Genomic DNA, 7,155 nt, shown 5'->3' on the forward strand with positions numbered 1-7,155 from the left:
TATCCATGCTTAATGCATATTTATGAATTCAAATCAATAAAATAAAACCAAGAGGCTCATCAGCCTAAAATTCAAATAACGTAATACACGGATACAGAAGCAAATATATTACCGTGGAAATACGCTGTGTTTTTAGTCGACCAAGTCAGCAGGCTATAAATTTCCATTTTGCTAATCCCTTTGTGTGTTTTTTTCTGCTTAGCTATGATTTTACTCTTTAAAGCAGTTGGCTGGTTATATTACCTGTCTATATTTATTGAAGAAATATTAATCTTTCCATTGAAAATTAAATGTTGCATGTGTTAAAATACAATAACCATTGTCTGCAAACAATACTCAGTTGACATCCTGTGCATGGACACGAGAATCTGACTTACAACATCTAAAGCCTTACTCGATTAATTATGTTCATTATTATGTGTCTTTCTTTTGTCAGGAATAGTTTTTAATTGCTTTCTCACACTAAAGAAGGCAGCACTGCATGTTTTAGTGACATTTCCTCAAGGGGTTAAGCCAGGAAAAAAGTTAAGCCCGAAAATATATTCCTCTCATGCAACAGACTGGTGACTGCCAACAGAGTTTAATAGAAGAAGAATGTGAAGTCATATACGACATATGTTTAAAATGCTGTGTAAATATTGGATGAATATTAGGGTAAAATATTAGGGTAAAATTCCTAATTGCAGAACGTCGGCTCTATTATTCTATCAGTGGGAGTTTATTCGTTTTAGCAACACGTGTCTACTTCAAAGCAAGAGTTACTGGCAGTGCAAAGTTATCTTATGCTGAAAAATGTCTATCCTGATGGCTGTGGTCTCTTCCATGATGCCAAAGCTTCAAGTAAACAGCTCATTCACAGTGCTTTGTAAAGCAGACAGTCCACATAATAAAATTATAATAATAAATAGATTATTTTGGTGATTATTTAACAAAGGAAAATTTAGGAACATTGAGCTTTCTGTAAAGAGTTGTTTGCTTTGTTTTTCTTGAAGGAGACTCTGCGGTCTGCGCTTTGTAATGTTCAGAGGGAAAGCTTTGGGACGTTGGGACGTTGGACTTTGCACTATATATATGTGTGTGTGTGTGTGTGTGTGTGTGTGTGTGTGTGTGTGTGTGTGTGTGTGTGTGTGTGTGGTGAAGAGCCTCCTCCAGATTTAGTCCTCCTTTACTATTTTAATAAAATCCACTCTTCAATTTTGGAGCGATTTGTGTTCAATTAGACACGAGAGCATCAGTGAGGTCAAGTACTGATGTTGGGTGAGGAGACCTGGAGTGCAGTCAGTGTTCCAGTTTATCTCAAAGGTGTCAAGTAGGATTAAGTTCTGTGTAGGCCACTCAAGTTCTCCCACTCTAACCTCAGCAAAACATGTCTTTACATCCACTTTGTGCACAGGCGCATTGTCAGGCTGGAGCCGGTTTGGGCCTCTTATATCTAGGAAAGGAAAATATAAATGCTACAGCATACAAAGGCATTTTATACTATTAGGTGCATTCAGCTTTGTGGCAACAGTTTGGGGACGAAACACATGGGTGTGACGGTCAGGTGTCCACAAACCTTTGGCCATATTGTATAACTTGATTTGCAAATGTGCCACTCCATTAAATGTAATTAATAATGGATTTTTAAAAAGTATGATGTCATTATTTTTATTAAAAAAAAAAGTTTTCATTGAAAGAGGTATGTTTTGTCAAAAAGAAAACAAAGAACCTCTGCCTTTGTGGTTTGATCTTTCTAATCAGATCCTGTTTAAGCTCTGTATAAGCAGCACATGCTCTCAGGCTGTTGAACACTGCTTCTGTTGCTGTTATTAATCACAATCCTGTGTAAGGAAGAAAAGCATGGAGTCACTGTGCGTTTCCACAGGCGCATGACAGGAGAGCTCCCCAGTGGGATGCTGTAATCCCTCACACATGATGCACACTTGCTGTGCCTGTCACAACCCTGGCAAGATGAAGGCAATGCCAAACACCTCAACATGGCTCTGAGTGATTTGACACAAATTGCTGGTTCTTTCCGCCTTTTATTTTCACTTAACTGACATTTGCTTCAAAATCCGGAGTCAGAAGTCAGACTGTTTGATAAAGCTTCCTGGAGAGACTCGGATAAACAGTGTGAATAATAAATGCACCACGTCTCACTTTTAGATGTTCTCCAAACTCAACAGACTGCCTTCATTGTACTTTGCACATTCTAACATATCATTAAATGCCACTTTGGATGCTTTTAAAATCTTTTCCTGCAATGGCTGTGTAACATTTAAACCTTTTGCATTCTTCTCTACTCAAATATTATGAGATTTTGAGTGGCAGCTCAGGGTTGTGGTGTTGCCCCATGATGGGTTGATAAAGAGATGGGGAATCACAGAAGGACGCAGGTGCCACATGATTGACTCCAGTGGGAGACATGCCTTTCCTTCTCAATAAGCACCCTGGAGTGACACGCGCTGTTTGCTCTGTCCGTAGACGCTGCTTTGCTTTCATTTGCTCTCAATTTCTGTCTGCTGTTTGTATGCATGTTTTTGCATTTTGCAGAGTGTAGTGTTGTGAATTATTTATTTAGAACGGAGAGACAGGGGATAGGCACAGAGTTGACACAAAGTTGATCTTAATTCACGGCACACAAGAAGAGCACACATACACCATAGGTGTCGGAGGCTGCAGGGTTTTTTCTTTTAAACACACTATCGCAAGCAAGGTTCAGATAAATTTATAACATGGCTGACAGGTAAGAAAGCGGAAAAAACTACTGGAGAAGGTCAGGAAATGAGGAATAGTGTCAGAGTGACCTTTATGAGCACTAAAATGTGCAAGAAGACGGGAGTCCTAGAGCGTGGAAACAGCAATCTACTAAAATGTAAAGAAGAGACGTACGACTAATTAAAAGCTACTATCTATCTAGTGTTCTCAAATATTTAATGTTAAAACATAAGAAAAATAACAAGTTACTGTTTGGGTAGTTTGACATGTTTGTGCCGGTGCATTAACATGCAGCTAGGTGGGCTGACAACACTGAATTGTGTTCCTGTGTCTCTACATGATTTCATCTCCTTTGTGGTCCTTTTCAGCTAATTCCACATTTATACCGGTTCACGTGTTCAAGTGTTTGTTTGCAACCGTACAGGAGTCAGTCGGTTTTTGTTCCTCTTCTTCATTGTGATTGTGGCATTAGTGAGTAAATGACACTTCGATCTCTGGGGGGAAAGCAGGTCCTGTGAGACCACACTAATTGCTTATAAATGGCAGAGTTTAATGAAAGGCGGAAAATCTAGCATTTATGATGATTTATTGTCAGAAGCAGGAGATGTATGCGAGTGCCAAGAGGGACTACATACACGCCATGCATACACGAATACATGCAAAGTAGACCAGTCCTCTTATTCTACTCAATAGTGTACTCCCCTTGTGGGTTTTCTTTCATGGTTATGTAGCATTCATGTGGCTAGGATGATGAAATTTACCTCTTTCAATAAACAGCATTAGGTTTTGACTGAATAGGCTATATATAAATATTTTAATAATACTCCATTCTTGTGCTACTGCCCTCGTGTGTGTCCTTTCTCTGGGATGTTTATGCAGGCCTATTCATTACAATTAAATGATCTCCTCTACCATGATTAAAGCTTCAGATGGGGTTCATTAATCACTTTCTTACTTCTTGGCATCTAGCAACCCTGTAGCTGGTACACAAACACACACACACACACACACACACACACACACACACACACACACACACACACACACACACACACACACACACACACACACACACACACACACACACACACACACACACACACACACACACACACACACACACACACACACACACACACGTAAAACACACAACCACAACCTCTCTGTGGTGTTAATGCTTACTTGACAGCCTTTAGAGCATTTTGTAGTTCTTGAGCAAAATCTAAAAAAACCCCACAACCCACATACGTTTTACTCACACACCAGAAGAGGGAGATCATGAACCATATTTCTTCACCATTAGATCAAACAGATATATATTTAGCTTAGTATTTCATAAAATGACCATGTGAATATTCGATTAACAGTATCAGGGATTATATGGATATATGTGCGTCAGCCTGTTCTACCCTCTTAGCCCTTGCACTGCTTACCTTTTGCTCAGAGGTCCATGGGCTTGTGCAGCTGAAAACAAGGTGCTGAGAAGTGCATGGAGGCTCCGCAGTAGTTTCTGTACTGTGTAGTGATTGAGAAATGGCTCAGTATATTTAGAGATTCAGATGATGTAGACATTTTGTGTAGAAGCTTCATTTAGGTGCCCAGAAGTTTCAAATGCTATCATTTATATTTCTTGATTTGACAAATGATTTAATTTAAATCAACTTAAAAGTGAGGAAGAATAAAACAGAAGCTAAAAGATGGCAGTGATACAAGCGACACAATGAATAATGATATCTCAAACTATATTATTGTACATCAGATCAACTTCTTTAAATGTCTTGGACCCATTAGATATTCCATTGTAATTCCATTGTAATGTTACGTTAGAGATATGATTTAAGATGAGTGACTTATTAATACAATGTCTTGCATGAGTATTCACCCTCGTTGAACTCTTCTGTTTTGTACTAGAACAACCTGTAGACTTTGTTTGAATTTCATGCCATGAATCTAAAAAAAATAGCCCAGAAGTCTCCAACAGAGGTCACATAATTAGTTGAGTGGAGTTGATTTGTTTGCAATTGAATTGAGTGTCACATCTTAGTGAAAATATAGATGTTAGGGAAGATTCTAGAGAACAAACCTAAATAAGCATCATTAAGACCAAGGAGCTATCATGAGAGTGTTATTAATTGAAAAGGTTTCCCAAATTTTAAACATCCCTCGGAACAACATTAAAGGTCGTCCATCAAAACTCAGTAACCAAAGAAGAGCAACCATGAGGCCATTAGAAAATAAAGAAAAGTTCAAGGGGTGAATAATTATGCAGCAAACTGTAAGCTGGGATTAGCTCATGCCTAGATATTTCTTCCATACATTTAAATATTGATACAGTGCAATAAAATTATTTTAAATGATAAGATTAGTTCGAATTAGTTCAGGTTTCCCAACCAAAATGTTGAGAAAAAGGCTAAACCATCTAATTTTTTTCATGTTTCAATGATCCAGAACAGAACACCACGCTGTAACTAAACCCAGTATTGCTCGTACTCAGAAAACACTATTCACAATGAAGCTAATCAGAATATGAATGAATAAAGCAATAAAAAAAATGCAATAGAGTGCCAACATGATAACATGTGGAAAGGTGGTTAGGGTTGCATATGAAATGCATTTTTTATTGCTGCACATCCCATTCAAATAGGTGTTTATTATCTACTCTGGCTCATCTGAATCTATTCAGCAGAGACACTTAGGGTGGCATATGAAATGGCTCTTTATTGTTGCACATCCCATCCCATTTAGTGTTCATTAGCTACTCTGGCTGATCTGTATGTATGCAGGAGCATGCCGAGGAGCTGGCGTTGTTTTCTGTGGGCTCTTTTTCAGCCTGCTAATGGGAGAGGGGATTTGGAAAGGGGAGCGTCAGGGGTCATGGGGAAACGGGGGAACAGGCGAGAGAGGAGTTTGGGCATTCTCACCAAGGCCACTGCATGAAGAACACTAATCCCTGTAGTGGATGTGCAGACACAGGGAGCCTCTGCAGCCAGCTGTCCCAGCAGATGCTTTGTGTGTGTGTGTGTGTGTGTGTGTGTGTGTGTGTGTGTGTGTGTGTGTGTGTGTGTGTGTGTGTGTGTGTGTGTGTGTGTGTGTGTGTGTGTGTGTGTGTGTGTGCGCATAGAGAGCTGGAGCTGTGGGCCAGGCACAGAGCAGAGCAGTGTATTAAAGTCTGTGTGTGTGTGTGTGTGTGTGTGTGTGTGTGTGTGTGTGTGTGTGTGTGTGTGTGTGTGTGTGTGTGTGTGTGTGCATACGTGCTTTATGGAATAGAGTGTGGATTTTTGTGCTAGTATGTAAATGTGGTGCTTGTAAAAGGGTGATATTAGATTTTTTTTCCTTGCTTATTAATCCTCATTAATGGAGCATCACAGTGGTGTAGCGACTAGAGGTTCCTGCCACGGTTTGAGTGTGAACTCAGCTTATGGTCGGTGTGAAGTGTTACATGTACATATCCCTGTGTCTGTGGCTTTCCTATCACCTTTATCACCTTTAAGTCTGAGATAATGTGTGTGTGTTCTTCCTACTACTAGTTCTGACTACTGTAATGCCCAGAATAAGACAGATACTGAAGACCAGATACTGAAGAATGACTTTTAACAGAGAAGTAAGCTGATTTGATGAGAAAAATTTGGATAAACATTTTGTTTTCTTACATAACCAGTGAACCCTGCTCATCATCTGCACGGCATTCCTTGTACACACTATTTATTTTAAAAAGCGTTCTTCCTTTCTGTGTGTTTAAGAAGACAAATGCTAAGCTGACACAAATGCAAATGCAAGAGTGAAGCCCTGTTTCTGTAGGTGAACTGAGCGTTTGCGATATCATGTGATTAATGGTTGAATGTACATCATCACTTACATGGCTACCTGTTATTGCAGTGGAACAGATTGTTGCTTCCATTATTACATCCTGATGCTAGGTAAAGAGACTTAATGAGCATATGTGCTTTTACATCTCATCTGGTAGAACAGTTTTATAGAAAGAAATAGCAATTAAGTTTTCAATTTGAACACACATCCACATTTATCCAATAACGTATGTAATTACATAATGTCCATTTGTGGTGTAGGGTACATGTTAGCTTATTTGTTATTATGCTTGAGTGAATCCCATTATTTGACTCAAAGCCATGCTTTCCTGCCAGAGATAAGCTGTGTATGTCAGGCATAAGCAAGAGGAAATGAAAGGGTGTAAATGCTGTATCTTGATGTTTTTCCTCGCATGAGTTTCCTGATTCTGTCTTTTCCCAAACATACTGAGACTGCATGATTCCAGATGTTAATGGTAGGAGGCCAAACTAATTTGCTCCAGGCCCTGATTACATACAGGGATCTTTACAAAAGAGTACAAGTATGTGTTATAAACAGGATCCTGAGCACGGGCTCACCAAAACCAGACATGATAAGATAAGAAAAAGACCAGGTGAGGTTTGTCCAGTCTTTAGCTGTCTGGTTGGGGTG

This window comes from Tachysurus fulvidraco, chromosome 20 (assembly GCF_022655615.1).
Source record: "Tachysurus fulvidraco isolate hzauxx_2018 chromosome 20, HZAU_PFXX_2.0, whole genome shotgun sequence".
Lineage (NCBI taxonomy): Eukaryota > Metazoa > Chordata > Actinopteri > Siluriformes > Bagridae > Tachysurus > Tachysurus fulvidraco.